The sequence below is a fragment of the Elgaria multicarinata genome, chromosome 12 (genome assembly GCF_023053635.1).
Source record: "Elgaria multicarinata webbii isolate HBS135686 ecotype San Diego chromosome 12, rElgMul1.1.pri, whole genome shotgun sequence".
NCBI classification, from domain to species: domain Eukaryota; kingdom Metazoa; phylum Chordata; class Lepidosauria; order Squamata; family Anguidae; genus Elgaria; species Elgaria multicarinata.
In genome coordinates this window covers 20,814,946-20,838,512 of record NC_086182.1, presented here as the reverse complement: position 1 = coordinate 20,838,512, position 23,567 = coordinate 20,814,946, and the positions used below count along the sequence as shown (strand labels likewise).

General features: G+C 44.4%; 1 protein-coding gene across 4 annotated transcripts in view; it reads left to right on the top strand.

The window, feature by feature from the left end:
* PKNOX2 (PBX/knotted 1 homeobox 2) overlaps positions 1-23,567 on the top strand; it is a 362,331-nt gene that overhangs the window by 186,405 nt on the left and 152,359 nt on the right. The gene's annotated exons all lie outside the window — the stretch shown is intronic.

Sequence of the window (23,567 nt, the reverse complement as noted above, 5' to 3'; positions counted from 1 at the left end):
TTTTATGTAATATATACATTTATCTGCAAGCAGTTTTCTCCAATATTAAGCATTTTTGGACTTATATTTACTAATACACACATTTTTGTGCCCGCTTTTTTCCTAATATGTGATTTGTTGTTGTTGTTGTTGTTTTCAAATTGGAGAATTGTATCACAAAATTTGGAGAAGGGTGAATCTCAAAAATAACCATGTTTTAGTTCGCACATTGGTTCCAAAGGGTGAAATTTGGCAAATATGAATTAAAATACACATTGAATGAATTTTTCAGCCATCCCTAATGGTTCTGCTACTGGTTGTAGGTCTTAATACTTTCCTATTAAAATAGTAGCCCCACTGGGCTGAGAAACACTGCAACCAGGGCTTGATTTGTGAGATTGAAGCTTACACCCTTTTGGTATAGTTCTGTTTCAATGTTTTTTTCCCTGTGCAAATGGAATATTGGCATCTGGTTTCACTTCCAGCAGCTGGCAGCTTGAGCTCTATATTTTGTGTTGCACAGAGCAAAAGAGAAAATAAAGTGTTGAATTGTTTGGCATTATCAAGGATTTCTGCACCCCAGGAATCCTGCATAAAGAGATGGAAATTCTAGCTGCAAAAGCCAAGAAGCAAGCAGAAGTGTATGAATTTATTATGTTTTATCTCCTTCTCTTGCAAACAGCACGGGAAATGTCAAAAGATCATCTATTGTTCCATCATTTATAAAGAACTTTTGTTTTGTTTTGTTTTTCAGTTGTAATTTTTTTCTTTCCTGGAGGAGGATGTATGTCTTATAGAGCAATGGAAAGAAATTGGAACAGAAGATAGAGACACTGACGTTGGTCGAATATGTCATTTGTCTGTCTGCAGAACTGCATGCATTTAAATTTCTCACATTCCCGTTCTTAATTTAACAAATGTAATTAAGGCCGAGGTAGGTTCTCAGATTATTCATTTACTCCAGATGGAAAAATTAAATTGAATGCAAATTTTGCAATCAGACATAAAAGTTCAGAACGCCGGATGTGATAGGGGAAATGGCAGAAACTTAATCGGAGCCCATGTTCCCCTAAACAGTGCCCACGTTTAGAGGCTGGGATTATTTGAATAATTGAGGTGGCATTGGATAAGATATCTGATGGCTGATATCTTCTTTAAAATGAAGTCCTTGTAATTCTCCACCAAGGAGGATTAATCTATGCCAGAGGGCATGCTGGTGGGGGGAGCAGGCTGCTCTTTTAGCTAGCATTGCTCTTGAATTTCAGCCTGCATCTTTGTGGCTTTGGGGGCTCCAGAAAAGTCCTCTCAAGTCACTATTTACTCTTTCTGAAGAGCTGTTTATACATAATAGGGTGCCATCTATATTGATAAATCCTCCCCATTTCTTCCAGCAGTGAGAAATTCCAGGGGGCAGCAGATTTAGTCTTCTTTGGATGACGGAACATGCATTGGCAAATTAAGTTGCCTTTGTAATATTTGCTTTATTTACTCAGTCTTCCGACAAGGCAGCAGATCAGCTACCTCATATCAAATGTATAGAGTGAGATCCTGCACCCCTAGATGCCTCTTCTTTAGCCAGCTGTCCAAAGTCTGTCCTGCTAGTAAAATGGTGAGGTTTTTCAGAGCCCTGGACAGACCTATGCTGGTGGGGAATCACACAGGGAGAGCTGTTGTCTCAGCAACATGTAGAGATCTTCTGAAGCTTTATGATGGCTGGCTGATGTGGGCTTGCTGTTAACACCCATCCCTTTTGAGGAGCTGTCTATCATTGCTTGATTTGCAGCCGCTGGCCTTTCCAGCATGGGGTGATGAGGACTGCATGGGGTTGCCCTCTGAAGAGTCCAATAAAACCATGTCCTCTGGCCTGGGGTAATAGATGATGTTTTCTCTACCATGGAATCTTCTTCAGAAACAAAGTTGGGATCAAGGTCAGAGAACTTGACCCTCTCCCGTATTCAAAACTGCTTTTTCTGTGCTCTATCTCTCGCTCTCTCTGGCCTTAGCTAGACCTAAGGTTTATCCCAGGGTCGTCCCTGCCTGCTCCCAGGATATCCTATGTGTCATTTACATGAACAGGGATGACCCTGGGACGATCCCGGGATAAACCTTAGGTCTAGCTAAGGCCTCTCTCTCTCTTTCTCTTCCCTCCATTAGCCTGGAGAAGCATCACTTTCCCCAAGCTTTTATTGTTTCATTCTAAAACAGAAAGCTTCCCAACTATCATCAGTCTTCTAACTATTGGTTTTTATTGAGAAAATATCAGCTGATCATCCAAGAACATTAACCAACAATCCATCTAATAAAAAATAGTCATCCAGAAACCATTACCCACAATAGGTTTCAGTGAGCTGTTGAATGTAGACATTCTCTTAATTGCAGTGAAGAGGCCATGAGTTTAGATGAGATTGCACATTACTATCACCCATCCCTTGTCTAATTGTTATATCCTAGCAACCAACCATAAGTGTGGGTTAAGGCTACCCATGGTTTATTCTTAACCAGGATTTGAACTCCTTATGTCTTATGAGTTCTTTAAGAGCAAAGAGCAAGAGATTAGTGGTGTTGATGAGATTGTGTTGTTCTTCTCTCTCTGTCTCTCTCTCAATTTTTCAAGTCACATATTTGGGAATATCTATAATTGGAAAGGACAGGCTGTATTTTTAGAAACCTCAACCGTATTTGAACTCCATCCAACCAAGAAAGGGGAACTTTCCCCTGGAACTTAAATCACTTCAGATAGGTTGGGTGTTATCTTAAGATTTGCAAATTGCTTGTTTGCTTTTTCCAGCTGGAGCTGTTAATTCAGAACAATTAACATGCCGTTTAAAACTGAAATGAAGCATATGGAAGTGGTCCCAAAGAAAAAGAGTCTCTTTTTATGGTGTCTCTTTAGTATCAGAGAGGGAATCTGGAAAGCAGTCTGTTTCCAGCAGGAGGGAGGAGAACCGGTCCTGAGTTGCTTAGGAGCAGGTGCGGCATCATTTGTTTTCTGTAGGGAAATAAGAAATGTATGGTGTAAACGCTCTGGCAATACATCTTCATTTTAAGTACTTGATGGATTTCAGTTCTGCAAAAGAAGACATAGCACAGGAGATACGTAAGAAGAGCCATGCTGGATCAGACCAAGGGTCTTTCTAGTCCAGCATTCTGCTCAAAGAGTAGCCAACCAGCTTCCTATGGAAACCCAGAAGCACTTCTCCTCTAGGAGTTTATCCAGCCCCCTTTTGAAGCCATCCAAATTGGTGTCCATCACTACATCTTGTGGATGCCCAATGGGGCCTACTGCTGAGACCGACCCCAGCTAAGGGAGGCTTCACAACGTCTCTTCTGTGCAGTAGTGACCCCTCCCTATCTCCTGTTAGTCTCTCTTTTGCCCAAGGTACCATTTTATTTTTGCTCAGGGAAGGCAGGAGAGGAGGATATTGCAAGGAATGCTGGGTAACAGCAATGGTGGGATGCTAGCTCCACTTCAGGTTGGGCCCAGTTCAAAATGGGGCGATACCTTTTGAGTGGGGAGTTCACATTTTCAACTTCCCAACTTGAAATCTTGAAATCTCGCACCATTGCACCTGTCTTCAAAGAGCTTCTTTGCACATGGCAAAGGGCTTGCATGAACTTCTTTCTTTGAACATAGCCTCTTGTGGCATATGGCGAATTGCTTTGGAAGTTCCCTTGATTCTCTGCTGGGCTTGCATTTCTTTAAATGGTGTCTCCCAACCCAATCTTATATTCATAATACTCCCCCTCTTTTTCCTTTTCTGATTTTAAAAGGGGGGGATTGATCCTACCTCTGTGGATAGGGAAATAACCTTTGGATATGTCAATATCCATTGCCTGGAAAACCTGTGCAAACATGCAGAAAAGCAAGCAATATCACTTCAGACTACATGGCAGATTTTGTGTGTGTGTGTTTTCATGCTCACAAAAAGAACCTCCCTGCAGATGGGTAGCTAGCTCATCAGCGATAACTTGCCTGTCATGCTAACTTTCCATGCACATGGCAGAAATATTCAAAGATGTTATTGCCCCCAGCACTAGCATGCATCCACAGGCTGAAGTGGGACAGCCCGACCACAATTGTCTTCCGTGCATTTCCATTCCTGCAGAACTGAATCAGCTCTGAGTCTCCTTTCAACCATTACTGTTGTGGTTTTAGAAGCGGAAACCAGGCGCTAAGCTTGCAACACATCCCTAAAACGCGGCGATGCAATTTTCTGCCATTAACTTTTGCACTTGTTCAGCTTGTGCTCTTGGTAAGAAGCTCGGCAGGATTGTCTAACATCCCTGCGAATATTCTAAAAGTAATTTTGCCCATCTAGAGGGAGCTGCCAGGTCGTTTTGGCTGCCTTTCCCCTCCACCCCTGGGTGTGTTGCGCTGACACTTGTCAGCCCTAAGTACAGTAAACTGATGTTAGGCATCCAGATTTTACTAGCAATGTCAGGGGTTAAGCAGCAGTCTGTCTAGAAGAATAATGAAATGATGTAACCCCCACATGCAGGTGTAAGTAAGGAGACCTGGCCTGCCTATAATGGAATAGTTATGACACTTAATGGAAGCTAGGGGCAGATAAAGAACAAAGCCATAAATTCAGTCTTTCTTTTTTTAAATAAAAAAAAAAAGGTGGAGAAGAAAGAATGATTCCAGAGGTGAGAGACATAAACCCATTTAAAACATTTCTGCATTGGAGAGCAAAGATCCAAGATCATTATTTTTGTGTGAGGGTATAAAATACTAAACACCATCTTTATTAGACCTTTTATGAAAGTCTGTATAAAATATGGCTAGTTTGAAAGTTTTTTTTTTTTACTTGCATAGTGGAACGAGAAGCACTTTAAATGATCATCCAGTCTTCTCCGGAGAGAGACCCCAAAGTTCAAGTGAAGATGCTGAGCTCTTTCAGAGATATTTTAAGAGTCCTCGTCGCTTCCCTTTTGTCCCCTTTCGTTCCTTGCGAAGTCAGGTTGCTACAGCAATGGCGCGCTTGTGAGATCGCAGCTCTCACATGAAAACAGGCATTTTGGTTTCTCGTGCGTCGGCAGACCTGAGCGTTTGCCTGGCAAGCTGCATCCCTTTGCCATTTGCCAGGATGGCACATTTGTTTGCCCCTCGCAAAAACATCTACCTGTCCATCTCAGATTAGTTTTTTTGAGGTCAACTTCATTCCATCCTGTTTCCACAGGAGCTTGCCATTTAAAAAAAATATCTATACAAAGATTTGTACTTTCCTGTGCAACATTTTCGTAATCTTGGCACTTCCCCCCACCCCGAGAACTTTACATTGCTGAAATGCTCTTTCATGCACACTTCCCTCAAATGTATGCATTGTGTATCCACTTTCCCCTAATGTCCACGTTCTTGTGCGGAGTCGTCCCCCGCCCCCCCCGAGTCAAGCTGCATCGGAAAACTCACAAAAATGCAGATTGCTGAACACAGCTGTGTTTCAGCTCGTTGAAAGGCTTGAGAGGTGCAAACTGAGTAAATCCGTAAGATTTACGGATCCCCCCTTGATACTTGCAAACCTCCTAACTCATAGGTTTATACGTATCTGGTGCAGAGCGGGAGGTGTGGCGGAGGTAATCTTCACCTCCACCCCACTGCCTGCTCTGCAATTTGGCTAGATGGGCATTTTTGCCCATCTAGCAGAGGTGTTGGGGGGGAGGGAAGGAGGCTAGGGAGATCTGGGGATAAGTCATCCCCTCCCTCCCCATCAGCACACCCCCTTTCTCTCCCCTCCAAGGCCGTCAAGGAGGCAGGTGGCATGGTTCTCTCTATACCCATTGCAAGGGAGTAGGGAGCTCAGACTTGCTCTCTCAATAGGATTGCTCTCTCAATAGAGCAAATTTCTCACCTGTCCCTATGCTATCTAGCTGTCTCACCTGGTCTGGGAATGCAGGGCTCTGATTGACTCCAGCTACAAATGATGTTCCTGCTGTGCTGCTAAAGTTGCCTATGGATAGCCACGCAGGATTGGGAATAGTAAATGTTGCAGTCCATCCCATTTGGATGGCAACAGGTTGGAGGAAGGCTGCTATAGACCATCAGAGTTTAGGATTTGTTGCTGAGGCCAACATTTGGTCTTGCATACTGTGTTGTTGTTGTTTGGCTGCTATTTGGATTATGGTTGATCTTTTTGTATTTCTGTGTTCCCTCCTTCGTATGAATTATTAGTGGATTGTCTCATCTTAATGTGTATATTTATTAATATTTGTATGATCGCTTAAATGTTGTTCTCTTGTAATTGTTAGCAAATCATCTTGGAATGTTATACTTTGTTAAGTAAAACCTTCTGAAGTTGTGAGCCACCTTGAGCATGGTTTGCATTGGAATAGGTGATGTACAAATAAACAGGGGGTGGGGATGGATGTATTTTGGGGGAGTCTGTAGCAAGTCGCCCCAAGGCTCTCGTGAAGTTTATGCCCAAGCTAATGAACCCATGGTAGGTGCTCTTCTCCCTAGTAAATGGTGGTGTTACCCGAGAAAAAGTTCATAAAAATGTTATGTCCACCATAAAAACTGTAATGTGGCATTCTGCATGATCCAGGCATTAACATTTCCCAGACAGTTATTGTGAGATAATGGTCCTAGCTATAATTCAGCTCTAACGTTCCTTCAAGCAAATGTTATGGAGGAATAAATGACTTCCCGATTACATTGAAGGGGAAAGCTTGAGAAAGTTCCTTGGCTGTAAAATCCGCATGGCATTGCAAACAGGGAGGAAGAAAAGAGCATTCATGATGCTCATGTGGTCCAGTTGCTCTCTGTTTACTAGAGGTAAATCCTATTTATTTATTTATTTATTTATTTTTCCCTAGAAGGCACCAGGTTAGGGAAGAACCAGCCATGATTGGTACAAGGACCAGCAACAACATCCTGAGTGTGTCAATTGCAGCAAGTGATCACAGCTTCAGTCAACCCGTAAAAAATGGGGGGAAGTATTTGAAAATAAGAAGGCAGAATTGCTGGCTTATCCTGGTTTATTGTGAAGGAGCAACATCCTGGTGCATGATGCTCATTTGTTCTCATATGGAACAAGTGGGTAAAACAAGCCAGGAATGTAAAGCTGCTCAGGATGTCCCTAGCAGGATTCCTGGTTTGTTGCTCCCTATCAAGTCAGACTTGTAAGCCAGGAATAAACCACAATTTGATGTTGGCTTACAAATCCTGGCTACTTTCTTCAGGAGCTTTATTCTTCTGATTTGTTTTACCCACTCGTCTGACGGGAGGAGCAAAGCAGAAGCAAACAAGCTTCGTGAATGAGCATGTTCCTTGTTCACAGTAAACCAGGATGAGCCAAAAATTCCAGTTTATTGTTATGTATGAACGCTCCCATTATATAAAAACATGACCTAAATTAACCATTCATGTTTATCAAGGGTGAAAGGATTTGGAGAGACTTACACCAGCAATATTGCCATGGTTCTGCTGCTCAGGGAATTCCCAAGGCTGGAAGGTTTGGGGAGAACCACGACCACTGCAAGCAATTGCTGAGGTCCAGATTGGTATAGGAGGAGCCTGAAATTAAGAACTCACTGCTTATCTATCCAGGGTATGCTCACTTCACCTGGGGCACAACCAGGGTAGAAGCAGAGAACCACCAATAACAAAACCAGAGCCAGCCCTGGTGTGGCTGGCTAGCACTCTTCCTAACACCACCTATGAAAGAACTGGATACAGTGTGCAAATCAGTACCCTGGACAGAACCTTTCCCTACTCAACAACAGCAAAATGTGCAGAGCTATGGCAGACTCTCAGTGAATATTCATGACCAAGTATTTGTAGGCCACAGATTCAGCATCAGTTGGTTATTCCCAGCCCCCCACTCCATGCTGCCATGTAATTAAAACTGCTTGTTTGATATGGCGACGTACTCTAGGATTGGTGCTCTTCATTTAGTTAAATCTCCCGGCATCCGTGAGTTCAATTGGGAGGGGGGACATGGTTTGGGGACCTATTATCTGAAGTCTCTTATTATCAGTTCCTTATGAAATCGGTTCTATCAGCAAGGTGGGGGGAGAGCTGGACTGGCTTAGGTACTTCCGCCTAATCTCTCATTTCTATTTTTGTTTTCCTAAGCGTGAGAGTCAGCTTTCCCCACCACGGTTGCATCTTTTGAGTTCATTTCAAAGAGGAGCTTCTCACCAGGTCACAGCCAGGAACAAACACGCCTCCTAGCAACAATCAAATTTGGGTCATAAACTGAAGCTCTTATTTTGTCAGTGTATCACAAAACCAGCCCCGTCTGCTCAGTCTTGATAGCATTGACAACAGGCAAGCTTGCAACATCTCGCCTCTTCTCTCTTCACACCCCCTGCCCTGCAACAAACAGTCGCTCTTATTGATCTCATATCCTACTGTTGTACTTACAAAACCCGCTGCTTGCAGCGTATCCAGCAAGCTTCTCTTTCCGAATTTCTCAGCTCTGTACTGTCCTTGGCAAACGAAAAGGTAACATGCAAGCCCTAATCTGGGAAAGCAAATTGATGCAACAACTTTCCTACTCCTGAGGGGGAGGGACAGCCCTGTAGCCAGGGTAGGGCAAATGGGGGCACCATACCCCCACCCCACCCAAGAGCTGCCAATATCATAATATGTGGTGTGACCACACACAGCTCACAGGCCTACAGATCACTATCCCAGTAGATCTACTCACTGCCCAGCCCCAGGTTAGACAACACATAGTAATTACACCTGGGTTGGATCTGTAATCTTTTTATTATGACAAGGTGTGGAGAAGGATGATAGTTCCAGGGGCAAAGCAAATGCTTTGAATGTGAAAGGGCCCAGGCTCAATCCCTGACACTTCCACCTATGAGGAGCAGGGAACCGATGATGGGAAAGACCCTTCTCTAGAGATGGGTGAATGAGTGAAGTCTAAAACCACCAAGATTCTCTAAAGAACATCTCGCTGCTCGTCTTGTACCCAATTCCTGTTTGCATTTGACAATCATTGCTCGTGCTGCACAAATGTGAAAATTGCACAGATCAAGCAGTCATCAAAAATGAAATTGGGAAAATGTAATTTGGAAAGTTGCACAAATTTGGAAATTTGCACAGTTTTTCCAAAATTTGCACTAATTTCCTAATGTGTGCGACTTTTCTCCATGAACTAAAGCACGGCTGATTCAGTCTACAGCGGAAATTCATGAAAATTAGGACGTTTGCAGAAAATTGAACTGGGAAACTTTCTCAAATTGAACGTGACCACGTCTCCAGCAATTTGTGGATGCTTTTGGCAGACACACGCTCACGACTGCAAAAACCAAAATTCTCCTACGTCCCTACCCATCTCTGCCAGAGATCCTGGAGAGCCGCTGCCAGCTCATATTGGTCCAGATGGACAGATAGTTTGACCTGGTAGAAAGCAGCTTCCTGTGTGTGGGTACTGAGCACATGCTGGGATGCAGCACAGTCAAATAAGAATCATAGAATCATAGAATCATAGAATAGCAGAGTTGGAAGGGGCCTACAAGGCCATCGAATGGGTAAGAGATATTCATTCATCATGAGCTTGGACGACCAGTCACCTGGGGGAGGAGAACAAGGATCGTTTTTGGTATTCCTATAAAATCTTGTTTTCTATTTCCCATAATTAAAAAAAAATCTCCCCTCTTTAAAACATACCCTGAACTAATGCTGCATAATGGTGATCCCCAGACCTAAGAAATGCCTTATGTCTTTAGCTCTTCCAACAATTCTAAATAAGGTGTGTGAATCAGCAAACCTCAAGTTCACCAATGTTCTCTGAATGCCATCTTGAACCTTATTCCGACTCAGATGGTGAGCTTTCTTTTGCTTTTTGCTTTTGCTATTCCCATGGAAATCCATGTGCATTTTAATGTGCACACGTACATATTCCTCTGACATTGAATAAAGCATATTTCTGTGCATTTGCCAAAGGACACTTTTTTCATGCACATTTTTCAAAGGTAAGCACACTGCTGACCACATGTTTTAGGTCCGCAAATCACATTACAGGCTCAGAAATGTGTGGATTTCGACTGCAGATTGCATCCGAATCCATGTTTGGTTTGGAAGGGGAGAACTGGGTGAATCCTGATTGAAAATGAACTGCAGCGGATTCCATATGCATTCCTAATTCTAGTCTAAGAGGCTGGATTCTTTTGACTGCATGGTCTTATGTCTTTGTCGAAGGGCTGATGGAGGATTATTTTTTTCCACTGAGAATGCCGAGTATACGCTGGAGTTTTCTGCAGAACGGCTGCCACGTTGCAAGAGGCATGATTTTGAGTGATGTTAATCCACGTACTTCATTATGTTTTTAATTGTTTGCTCTCATTCTTCGGGGGTTCACACGCATGAAAAGACAGGGGGAAATAATTCACTTGGGGACCCTCTACATGCTCTCTACCAAGTTTAAATCATTCAGAGAAACATAATATTGAACCTGTAAGGTTCCGTTGTGCTGTAACTGGAGCCAGTTTGGAAAACAACAGTGGGATGGGAGGAAAATGTATTTACTGTATTTTCTAAGAGCTTCTTTTTACATCCTCCTCCCCCCACCCCTCTAGTAGGATGGATTGAGGCAGTGTAAGGAAATCTGAATAACTAATCAGAGTCCTCATTAACCCCCTGCTGAGATGCTCAAACATTCACTTTGCTGTTTATGAAGCAGGGGGGAAAATCCGCATTAAAATTGATGTGTTATTAATCCCACTGTTCTAGACCTTGTGGGCCCTGAATTCCCTTTATTTTGCCCAAGGCCGAACAGTATGGGGCCGGCTTCTGCAGGCCATGGTGACTTTCTATTATTCATTGGCCCATTGCGGCGAGCCAGATTTCACATTGAGCAATTGCGTTAAACCTAATCACGGTTGTTTCATATATCTTTCCACATTCTCTCTCTTTCTCTCTCTCTCTCTCTCTCACACACACACACACATTCTTGCAGGTATTCAAATGGATTCACACATAAGTTTATTCAAACTGCACTGAAGTGACCTACATGCTCACAAGAACATGCACACAAACACCAACCAACAACCTTGAAGTGCACACGTTGCATTTTCCAGAATTCCTGGAAGCAAGAAGAAATACGTACATTCTTGGACGTTCAGGGTCCTTGTTGTGCTATTGGCTGTTGTTGATTTGTTGAAAAAGACTGAACCTATAATAGTCTGGCCTTATAGCACAGGCCAAATTCAGTTTTGGAGAAGCTTTTAGGAGTCCTGTCCCATTGCCATGTGGGGTCAAAGTCAAAAGGAGCAGGAAAAGGGCAAAAAGGGGAGGGACAAAGGTAAGTGCCAGTGTGGTGTAGTGGTTAGAGTGTTGGACTGGAAGTCGGGAGATCCGGGTTCTAGTCCCCGCTCAGCCATGCAAGCTCGCTGGGCGACTGGGGGCAGTCACAGACTCTCAGCCTAGCCTTCGTCACAGAGTTGTTGCTGTGAGGTAAACTGGAGAGGAGGAGGGCTGCCTTGGGTACCTTGAGGGGGAAAGAAGGCAGGATATAAATGTAATTAATTAATTAATTGGGCAGCGGCAGGGTCTTGCTATTTACTGTTTTACTCTGTACAGCACCATGTACATTGATGGTGCTATATAAATTAATAATAATAATAATAATAATAATAATAATAATAATAACAACAACAACAATAATAATACAAAGGCAAAAGGGGGCAGGGCTAAAATACCAAACGTAGAAGCCTATTTTTCGTTTAAAATTCTTATGCCGGTAAGTAATTCTTTGGCGATGCATTTCAGCCTTTTAAACTGGGATGGGCAGGAAGTTGCACATAAATCAGGAAACCACGAAGCAATTGATGGTTGGGGAAAAGGGGATGGGAGCAAAGGAAGGGGTGAGACCTTCTGAATAACCACAGAGGCCCACATTGGGACACCTGGAGGGCCTGATTGGAACCCCAAGCTTGAGGTTCTACACCTCTGTTACAGCAGGTCTGACTATTTGTCCACCTCGCCCAGTATTCCCTATGCTGGTTGGCATCAGTGTTTCAGAGAGCAAGCGGTCTTCCTCCTCTTGCTCCTTATAAATGGACTGAAATTGGGACCTTCTAAATGAAAAAAAAAATGTGCTCTGCAACTGTGGGCATGTTCACACGAGACTTTTATCCTGGGGTTGTCCCTGTGCATCCACATGATGCACAGGGGATCCCGGGGGCAACCAGGGATGCCCCCTCCATTTTTCCATGATAACTGGTTGCCCAGTTATCCCAATTTTCCCCATGGTCCCAGGACTGTCCTGAGACCATGGGAGGTGTGGGCGCCTGTTCTAACTGGTGCCCGCTTGCTCATGAGTAAGTGCAGCACCGGATACAGGCACAGAGCCATGCGGCGTGGCTCCGTGCCCATCAGGGGAGGGGGGTGCCAGCAATTTTGCCACTTCTGGGATGGCAGGGAGGGGAATTGGGGGCAATTTCAAGGGGAAAGGGTTTTTTTTTTTCCCTTACCTTTTTGTTGGAGTGGGGCCTTGCTCTGGCACGACTGGACCTGCTGCTCCCAAAAGAAAAAAAAATGGTGGCCATGACATCCTTGATTCCTCTCCGGACGTTGTGCGCCATGTGTGAATCCAGTGGGAGGATCTCACGATCAGCATATCGCAAGATCCTTCCCCCCCATGCCCTTTTTTTATATTATACTCTATGGCATGGACTACACCTGTTTCCTTCCCTCCTCCATGGTACTCCATTCTGCTCCCCTTCCAAACTAGCTTTCTGTCCCCCCCACCCCAACAGTCAAGATGTTCCTAATGAATTTCTTTTTTTGGAGGAGGGTTCCAGATGACGTTCCAGTTGTAACCCTCCCATGCTACAACTAGATTGTCCCTCCGTGTCCTGAAGGTCCCTGCATCTCCTGCTGGTAGCTCCTGACATGTGGAAAACTCCATGATCCCTTATGTGTTAGAACCTTCCTCGTAATGCATCCCCAAATCAAAGCGAAGAACGTGATCATATTGTCTTATTCCGTTCCGTTCCTCGGTTCCGTTTCCAGATGTTTCATGGAGAGGACACACCAGCATGGTGCGTTTGCAACGTCTGTGCCACCATGCATCGCATGACTCTTGCAAGAGATCAATATCTAAACAGAGGCAGTTTGATAGGAGTTTGGGCTGCAGCTAATTTATGGGTGAGTTCAGCCTCCCCCCCCCTTCACCCACAGCTTGCAGACTCGCTTACCTCCCACAGCGTTCTAGTTCAGCCAAGCCTGTCTGTTAATTAGGCGTTTGGGGAGACACAGCTTGAGCTCTGCACCGCTGACCATTCTGTAGCCTGCGGGCCACTCGGCTGGAGGGGGGAGCAGCTTAATCATAAATCTCTCCTGAGTCGTCAGACTTTTAACGTTAGATTAAAGTAGGTAGCCGAAGTGTCTCCAAGACAAAGCCCTTTCAGGGCTAACAGCACTCCTAGAAGGAATGGAAGAATGAACCCCCACACCAAGCTTACCTTTGGGTCAAATTGTTTCTGTTTGCTTGCATCCCCTCCAATATTGGGATATGCAGTGGAGGCCAGTGGTTCCACTTTCAGTAGGGCTGTGAATCCATTCTGGGTTTCAGCCAGAACCAGCCAGAATGCTAAAGGAGCTCTCCAAGGTGTTAAAGCCATTTTGCTATTAAGCTTCAGCCCCTTGGGTAGTTCCTTTGGAGTTCTGGCTGGTTCTGACTGAAACCCGGAATGGATTTACCTCCCCACCGAAATTGGAGCTACCAGCCTCTATTGTGGATATGGAACTCCCGTGTCCTCTTTTCCGAGCAAAGTGGGATACAACAACCAGGAAAACCAAGTCAGGTGGAGAGGAAAGGAATTAGCTTGGGATTTCTGGGTGGGGGGAATGACACTTGAATGGGTGAGTAGGCAATTTGGTAGTTGTGAGTATCTCCTAATGGCTGCTAAATCCACTACTGTGGATAACTGGATAATGAGTGATTTTGGTTATGAAAAAGCCCACTGGCCAGATAATGTTTGGCAGAACCTCGTTGTGGGCTGGGGTGAGATAACAGATCAACTAAAGGTAGATAGAAATCAGCTGATGATGATTTTTATATAGTGCCATATATGTACAAGGCACTTTTCAGAGAACAGGTATGGCAGGCCCCTAACCCAAGAGACTCTAAAACAAACAGGGAAAGCACTGAGAAAAGGGGAAATGGTATTCAGGGGGAGAATATGTGGTCACTAATTCCAAGTAGCTATAATAAACTTAATTATACTAGGGCAGCCTTCACCAACCTGGAGCCCTCTAGATGTTTTGAACTGCAGTTCCCAGCATTCCTATGGACCTGCTGGATGGGGCTGGTGGGAGTTGAAGTCCAAAACATCTGGAGGGCATGTAGTTGGGGAAAGCTGCAGTAAGGTATACAGTAGCCCCAGGAGCGGATCCGGAGGTTCGTCCTCCAGTTATTTTTAGTTATCTGTGTATCATTCTTCAACTTTCGTGAACCATCAAAGAAGATATATGATGTTCCAAATAAATATGCAATGCTATATTTGTTACTAGAGCAGCTCTTTATTATCCCACACCCACCCCGTATTCTCTCTGTAATTCTTCTTCGTCCTGTCCTAGCTTCCTCAGAACAGGGAGAACTTGGTGAGAGGATGCTTACTGTGCTTTTATCATTGCCTTCCCTTTTTTCTATTAAACTTTAAAAAAAATACTGAAAGAGATTGTTGGAAGAGGAAGAGAGTATTGTGAGCAAGGTTTCCAACTGTGGAATTATCAGACATAATAATAGTCTGGACAGATTTTTTTTTAAATTGTGTATCTGCAAGGTTTGGGACAGGAGTAAGGAACATGGACTCTAGATGTTCTGGATTCCAAATTCCATCAGCCTCAGCTAGCATGGCCAATGCAAAAGGATGATGGGAGTTGCAGCCCAGCATGTGGAGGGCCACATGAACTCCTTCCTTGGATTAGGGTGCAATCCTATGGACTGTGCCACTCAGAATCCACACACTCATAAGAAGAGCCATGCTGGTCCATCTAGACCAGCATTCTGTTCACACAGTGGCCAACCAGCTGTTGACCAGGAAACCACAAGCAGGAAGCAAGGTTGCTCAGAGTTGTCCAGGTTCCCTATGCCCTGCCGGGCTGAAACCAGCAGGATGGGAAGAGTGGCAAAGCTGTTATCCTCCCTACTCTCCAATGTCCTCTATTTTCAGCCCATTTAGCAAGGGTGCTTTGGTGGGGAAGGGAAGGAAGCTGGAGGAGGCCCAGGATAACTTGTGTCATGGCTTCTCTGGTCTCCTCCCCTCACTACCCACCAGAATGCCCCCTTTCCTTTTCCTCTGAGGTGCTTTTCTGACATTGGAGAAGCAGCCGGTATGGTTCTTTCCATGCTGAGTGTGACAGGGAGGAGTCTAGGGTCAGATCTCCAACTCCTCCTCCTTCCAAGGTTGGAGCAAGGTTTCCTGAGGCATCCTATGTTATCTGACATGCTCCCCCAGGGGCCATGGGATTGTTCTTTCCAGGGTGTAGGAACCTGGCTTACATCAGCAAGTACCTTTTGATAGAAGTTACTGTCTACTGTGTTTTGTAGAAGGCAGCTGCTCCCCATGGTCTTAGGCAGAAGTCTTTCTTGTCACCTGATCTGGTGATGCCGAGGTTTGAATGGGGACTTCTCCATGCAAAGTGTGTGCTCTAGCACTGAGCTATCAACCCTTCCATAAATTGTCCACTTTATTATAGGCGTTTGACTTTTGTGAACCACCTAGAGGGTTTCAGCTGTTGGGTGGTATCAAAATGTAAAAATGATTTAATGATATGTTGACTTTTCACTTGTTGAAGGTCCAGAAGAATCCTGTTGTTCTAACTCTGGGCAAACTGTGTTAAAGCAGTTGCTGGTCTCACTTGAGGGTTGTGCTTAGGTATGCAGGTGCATGGGCCTTCTCCTCCCCCACTCCCTGTGGTTCTGAAAGGGACACCATCCTTTCTTTTGGCATAAGACTGACCTATGAGCACTCTAAGAATACAAGAACCATGCTGGATCAGACCAATGTCCATCTAATCCAGCATTCTGTTCACACACATAGGACATGAGTGCAATAATGCCCTCCTGATCATGTTCCTCAGCAATTGCGGTACATAGGTTTACTGCCCTGATACTGGAGGCAGCATATAGCCATCTGATAGCCTTATAGTAGCCGTTGATAGCATCATCCTCCATGAATTTCTCTAATCCCATTTTAAAGCCATCCAAATTGGTGGCCTTCACTACATCATATGATCGTGAATTCCATAGTTTAACATAGTTTAACCCTGAACGCTATCCTGGCAGGTGATATATATCTTCAATATCTTGAACATAAAGCTGCCTCCTCCAACCTAGGTCTGTCTTTTGGCTTACAACTCCCACCATCACTGACCATTGGTTTTGCTGGCTGGGGTTGATAGGATTTGTAGGCCAAAATATCTGGAGGAACCCAGGTTTGGGAAGGCTGACATCCAGCACAGTGACCAAGTTCTCATGGAAGTGGTCAATTTTGCCCCCCACCCCCACCCTCAAAATCCCTGCAGATAGAAAACTGCATGTCAGCAAGAATACTAGACTAAACCCCCTCTCTCTGCTATTTCCCTTTTCTATGTGGAGGGAACATTACAGTCCAGAAGACACTGATTTTACCACATAGTAAGAATTTGGCCAGTCTTCAGCTATTTCAGCACTGCTGCCATTTTGAAAGTGATCCAACCAAAGTGATCCTGGCTGATGGAACACCCTGTGGGTCCTGTAGGAACAGTACCAGTGCTTATGTTTTAATGTAAACTTTGCAATAAATTGAAAGATGCAAATGCCAGTTCCCTTGAATGTGTTCTGATTGCACATCTGTAGAGAGTTCATGCTCAAAATTGGTACTCACTTGCCAAGCATGGGGTTGGCAGAATCCCATGCTTTCATCTTTGGAAGTGGATTTCCTAACTTGGATTTCATGCAGAACTGTGAACTCCTACATATGTTACTATTTGGGGGAAATGAGCTGTTGACTTGGTTCAGATGTAACAATGATTTCCTGTTAAGAGAGAGTGTGGTGGTGAGTGTTGGGTTCAGACACTTCTCTCTTCTTTACATGTGAGGAGACAAAGACCTTGTTCACATGACACGCTAAGCTACAGTGATTAAGCACTTTGAGCTATACATTATGGGTTAGCATGTCATGTGAAGCATTCCTAACCATGTGGCTACATAAACACAGTATAAACAGTTTCGGCTATTGGGCAGTATAGAAATGCAATAAATAAATAAATAAAATAAACATGCTCATTAATCATTTTCTGCACAAGGTTTAGCAGCCTAAGCATGGCGTAATGCACTGTCTGAAAAAGCCCAAAGTGAGAAGCTTCTGTGCGTGGTTTGGAACAAAACACAGTTCTGTGTTCCACTCCAATGCAGGAAAGCATGGTTTGTTCAAACCATGGTTAGTATAACAACCCAAGATCAAGCCATGATTTGATATTTAGATATACAATGAAACTGCAGCTTGTTCCAACCCACAAACAGAAGTGTTGAACATCCTTCCCTCATGCATGAAGAAGGAGAGAAGAGGAAAAAAGGTGCCCATGAGCCTGAGGTTGACCTCTGCATCTTCTCATAATGGAGAACCTTGGTTCTCCATTGCATCTTAATCATTGTGTGACATTGCATTTAAATGTTTTCGGCTGCAAATGGTATCCCCAGTTATCTGGGAGTATGCCCCATTGAACATAATGGGACTTATTTTTAAGTAAGCATATATAGGATTGCACTGTTATTGTGCTTTCTGGAATATAGAGATAAATGTGTGTTTTGCAAAAAGAAAAAGAAGTCACTTAGCAGACATATGTCACTACTTCAAATGGCTCTCTAAATTTCCTTTTTCACAACCGTACTGCAAAGAGCCTTTCATTCACTTAGCGCAAAACATGTGATCCTCCTCCTTTTCCCTCAATCAAACGTTGGTGCAGTTGGCTTTGCCCTGTTTCATGCGGCAGCGAGGGAGAATTGCCTGAGCAGCGCTATAAATCCCGGCAGCTTGAAATGGCTGCTGTTCCCTCATTCTCTCCTTTCAGTTTTGCCTTCTCCTTTCTTTCCCTTGTCATATAAATTGTTGCACTTTCACTTCAAGGCACAGCTTATGGGCAGAGAAAATGAGATTAGGCGGGATCTCTCCACCTCTAAGCTTTCTTTGGGTGGTCGCAGGGAAAATGAAAACACGGCGAGGCATTAGTTATGGGGAGAAAAATCTGTTTATTTCCCCAGGCTCAAGAACCTTGGGGGCTACAGTGTCACCTGAGACGCTCTCTTCTCTTCTAGAATATGTTTTATTAATCCACAGTTGCTTGAACTGCACACAGCTGGATACAGCAGTTTCTTTAACGCAGGGCAGCACATCAGCCTTTGCATCCACCCTTCCAAAAAGGAAAGATTGAGAAAGCAGCTACAGCGGAAGGGAAGCCATTGTTCTTCGGAAACTCACACAGGGTCATGCAGGAGGTTCTAGAAAATGGCTTTTAAGAATAACATGTGGACACTGTGCAAGGGTTTAGCGTTTCATTCCTTGTGCCAAACCACAGTTGCTAGAGAGCTGAGGGTTGTTGGGTACTCAAGATGGGGCCTTTTGTGTAACAGCACCCTGGTTGCAGAACTTTCCCTAGGGAGGTTTTTGCATTTATATCCCACCTTTTTTCCTCTGCAAGGAACCCAAGGTGACTCACGTGCTGGTCATCCTCTCCATTTTATCCTCACAACAACCTTTGAAGTAGGTTAGGCTGAGAGCCAGGGCCTTGCTAGACGAGGCCTTAGCGCGCTGTGAGGCCCAGTTTCCCTGCTGTGCGTCCAGATGACGCACAGGGGAATCCGGGGTCAGGCCGCGCTGAAGCCTCACCTAACGCGCCATAAGTGAAGTCGCTTATGGCGCGCCTGAGGCCGGGGCTGCGGAACGTCTAGCAAGGTCCGTGGCTTTTTGCGGCTACTCACTTACTCGCGAGTAGCTGGGAAAAGCCACGGACTGGGCACAGCGCTCATACGAGCGCTGTGCCCATCGGGCCGGGGGGGGAGATTGGGGGGGAAGGCCAGACCAGCAGGAGAGGGGGATGGCGGAGGGCGGCACAGATCGGGGACGGGGAGGGAGGGTGGCACAGATCGGGGAGGGATGGCGGAGGGCGGCACAGATTGGGGACGGGGAGGGAGGGCGGAGGGTGGCACAGATCGGGGAGGGATGGCGGAGGGCGGCACAGATCGGGGACAGGGAGGGAGGGCGGGGAAAGTGTGGGCAGGAGGCATGGGAGGGGATCAGGAGCGGATGGGGGGGCTTAAGTAAAAAAAACCACTTACCTTCTCTGGAGTCTTTGGGGCGCACGTGGCCCCTTTAACAACAACAAAAAATGGCCGACACTGCAGGGCTTCTGGAGTCCCTGCGCGTCGTGCATGTAGGAGGCGGGGCGGCGCACACTACAGTTAGCGCACCATCGCCCCACCTCCCTGCCGGCTTATCCGGCATCATCTAGCAAGGCCCTCAGTGACTAGCCAAATTCAACATCATGACTGAAGGGACTAGAAACTGGGTATCTCGAGTCCCAGTCCAACACTCTAACCACTACACCACACCGACTCTCTTTATGGTCCATTAGAAGGCTGTTGAAACCAACATTCGTTGCACAAGCTTTTAATGGTTATTGCTGCTCTCTGTTTTTATTATTAACCTGAGGAGGGGGCAAAAGTTATTCAGCTTTTTATAGTTAGTGTATGTTATTCTTTTTATAGTTTCTATTTGTACATCAGTTCTAGTGCTCAGTGAGAGGAGGGACAATTCAAAATTGTTCTAAATAATAAAATAGCCCAAATGTTAGTTAGTCCAAAGGCCGTTGCGGGGAAAATCCAGCTCTTTTTGACCTCGCTGGATTTTCTCAGAGCCCCCGGCTTGGCTTTTTCCAAAGTTTGTGAACTTTCTTGGGTTGTTGTTGTTGTTGTTGTTAAATTACTATTTATGCAAATTGCAGTTCCAATTTGACTAATATACACAAATTTCAGTTGTATTTTCCTTAATTCGGGCAAATTGCAGCCAAAATATGCTTAAATTGAGGGTGCAATCTGTGAAAATTATGCATATTATGGCCACAATTTGCACAAATTAAACAAATTACGGGCACAATTTGCATAGTAGATTACACAAATTGTAGCTACAATTTGTATAAATGGTGATTTAATTTAAGTGGGGAGTTCCACCAAAATGGAATTCAACAAAGTGCTCTGATGGTTGAGTGCCTTTCGGTTTGGAAGCAAAACAGGTTCACTCAAACCACAACTTCAAACTCTGGTTTGTCATTCTGATTTGTGGGCAAGCAACTAAACACACAAGCTCCTTGTTCTAGAAAGACAGGCTGAAAAGCTTGATCAGTCATTACAACTAAGCAACTGAAGCCTTGGCAGTGGTTTGAAGAAACAACAATGAATTCTGCTTGTTTATGCCTGGGCGTATTTTTGTGCTTCCCAAAACACTTTGGTTTGAGTGAAGGAATGTGGAACTTTTCAGTATCTTGTCAAAGAGTGCTCATCATTTGCTGATCTTGTGAACAAACTACACACTGGGGGCGTCTTTATGTTAAGGGGAAATCATGTTGCTTAGCCAGGATGTTTGTGCTTCCTACTTTTTGGCATGATTGTCAAGGGCTGAATTACTCCAATGGACAAGGGCGACCACATGGTTTGAATTGAATACTTCTCCCCTAAGTGTGCTCCGTTCACTTCAGTTGAGACAGTGCCATCTACCTGTGGGAGATCTCGATATTTTTTTTCATATATTACCACTTTAAAAGTGGTTCTTTTCACAATGGAATTATCAATGGATGCAATGAGAGACATCCTGGTCAGTCACGCCGTCATTTAAAAGTCCTGCAAACTTTCGTGAGTGGCCAATCATGAGCTTGGAATAAATTGCTCGTTTAGAGGTCCCCAAGTGACTATTGGGCAACTGGAACCCTAGAACTTCAGTTGTCCCACTTCAATTAAATTCTGATCCCTCATTAAGTCCAGGCACTATCTCCTAAAGAGAAACTGTCACCTTAATTAAGGCTCTTCAAAAATAGCACCTTTTACAAAGTCATTGCATTATGCAAATATATGTAAATATAATTGGTTGGTGTAAAAACAGATAATTAATTGGCCGAAGGCCTTTCCAAGGTGTGTGTGTGTGTGTGTGTGTGTGTGTGTGTGTGTGTGTGTGAGTGTGTGTGTGTGAGAGAGAGAGAGAGAGAGAGAGAGAGAGAATCTGTCTGTCTGTCTGTCTGTCTATATGTAGTCATCGGTCTATATCCAGTCAAGTGTGCACAGTTGTTATTTAGGATTGGAGAAGCAGGATGCTGTATCTCGGCCTCTGTTCCTTCTTCTGAACACCTGATTGGTGGAACTTTAACCTTCTTGAAAGAACTCCCTGGCTTATTATGACAATGCAATTAGAAAAGCCAGGGCAAGCAATTTAGAAAGGCGGGGCTTTGCCAAACACATCACCAATTGCATCATGGGCCATTTCTCTCACCAGGTGTGTCAGTGGCACAATGGCCAGTCCACAGGTAAACTTGGTTGAGATGGATGGTCAAAAGAAAACACCACAAGCTTGATCTTTAAAAAGGATGGAGGACAATGGGGAAAACACTGGGAAGCACCAATTTGGCAGTAATGCTGTCTGAATTCTGTGTAATAACATAGTGAAGAAATCGTGGTGACATCAAGGGGGGCATGGTTGGACACCTGCCAGGAGGCCACACCCTAGCAGGGGCTCACTGCTGAGAGCCCCCTGGACTTGCTCCTCCTCTTCCCCATGGCAACCTGCTTGTTGGCTTGCCTCTCACTCTGGCCCAGACAATGATGGTGGTGAGAAGGAGGAGCAGGAGATGCCACCAACTGATTGCTCACTGGCTCTCTGCCTGCCAAGCAAACAAGCGGAAACAATGGTGAGAAAGAGAAGAAGAGGAGAAGTTATAGCAGCTGGGGACAATGGAGGTGAGAAGGTAGATTCACTAAGGAAGGGCCCCCCATTGAGGGTGTCTTGCTCAAGGGCCCTCCCAAACCTAGAGCTGGCACTGGAAGAGATGGTATCAATTCTAAAGAAAACACCCAGTGTGTGTATATAGAAGCACCCAAAGAAAACCCAAGAAAAAGTCCCAATAGGTGGATACAGAAGCCGGATAAGGTAAAGCCTGTTGGATCCCAGCCATCAAAAATTGCTTAAGTTCAACAAAACTCAAGGGGAAAATACAGGGGGAAATAGGAATAAGAATGATCTCCAGACATCCTTCCTGTATACATTTCTGTGCGCAAATAATATTATTTCTCGGGGTATTGAAATGACAAAAATGTTTCAGGTACTTTTGAATGGCTACAAAAACTTCAGATGTATTTGCAGTGTCTGAAGTTACTATTGTACTATTGTATTGAAGTATCATCTTCACTTAACACAGGTCACCAGATGTTAAATATGAACCCACCCTCATAGCAGCATAATGAATTTAAGTTGCCCATACCTCAGTACTTTGGTATCTTTATCCACATAATGATAAAAACAGTGTTAACATGGAAAAATTCCCGTATTCCATCAGAAACTGACATTATGCGAAGAGATGGAATACAGCTAAAATGGACACATTAATAACCTTAGTGGGAATTCGTTATGGGAGAATCACAATAAGAGATTTGAAACAATATTGGAATGGCCAATTGATCGGTGGAATAGATTTATTGGTTTTTCATCAATCACTTGTCAATTAGCAACTGGAGAGCCAGTGTGGTGTTGAACTAGGAGACCCGGGTTCTAGTCCCCACCCTACCATGAAGCTCACAAGATGATTTGGGGCCAGACTTTGACTCTCTGCTTAACCTAACTCACAAGATTGCTGTGAGGATAATATGGAAAGGAGGGGGACTATGTGAGCCGCCTTGGGTTCTTTGTAGAGGAAAAGAAAAGGTGGGATAGAGACATAATAATAAATATAATAAATAAACACAATCCCCTAAGGTAGTCTTCCCCAACCTACTCCTCTGTAGGTTGGATTACAACCCCCATCATACCCAGCCAGCATTCTGGATGGGGATAATGGAAGCTTGATCCAACACACCTGGAGGTCACCAGGATGAGGAAGGATGCCCTAAGGAATGGGATTTATATAGTAAGAACTTTGGGAGGTGGTTATCGAACTGGCCATTCCCAAATGACAATTATTTTCAGAGAATAGGGGACAGATCTATACCAAGCAGGATATAACACTTTGAAAACAGTTTGAAAACTTTATATGTAGTGTGTCCTGGGCCTAAACAGTTGTCACTACTGTTATAAACCATTATAAAGCCATAGTGTAGCTCCTGCCCTAGTAAAATTGGGGACTGACCCTGGTAAATAGGGACAGTTAAGGCACATGGCATATTTCCAAGGCTGTTACATGCCCTGAGCCTATTTGGCTAGGTCATTCTTGTGATTTTCAATCCCAGAAAAACAAATAGATAAACAAACTACTTTCTCTTTCTCTTTTCTATTTCTGAAGTTGGTTGGGATCAGGAAGAATCTTTGGGTTATGGCCAGGGGCATTTCTGAAGATTGGCGTGGAAATAGCCCAGCTGAGTTTAGCTTCTGTGGCTTTTGCAGACTGTAGTTTT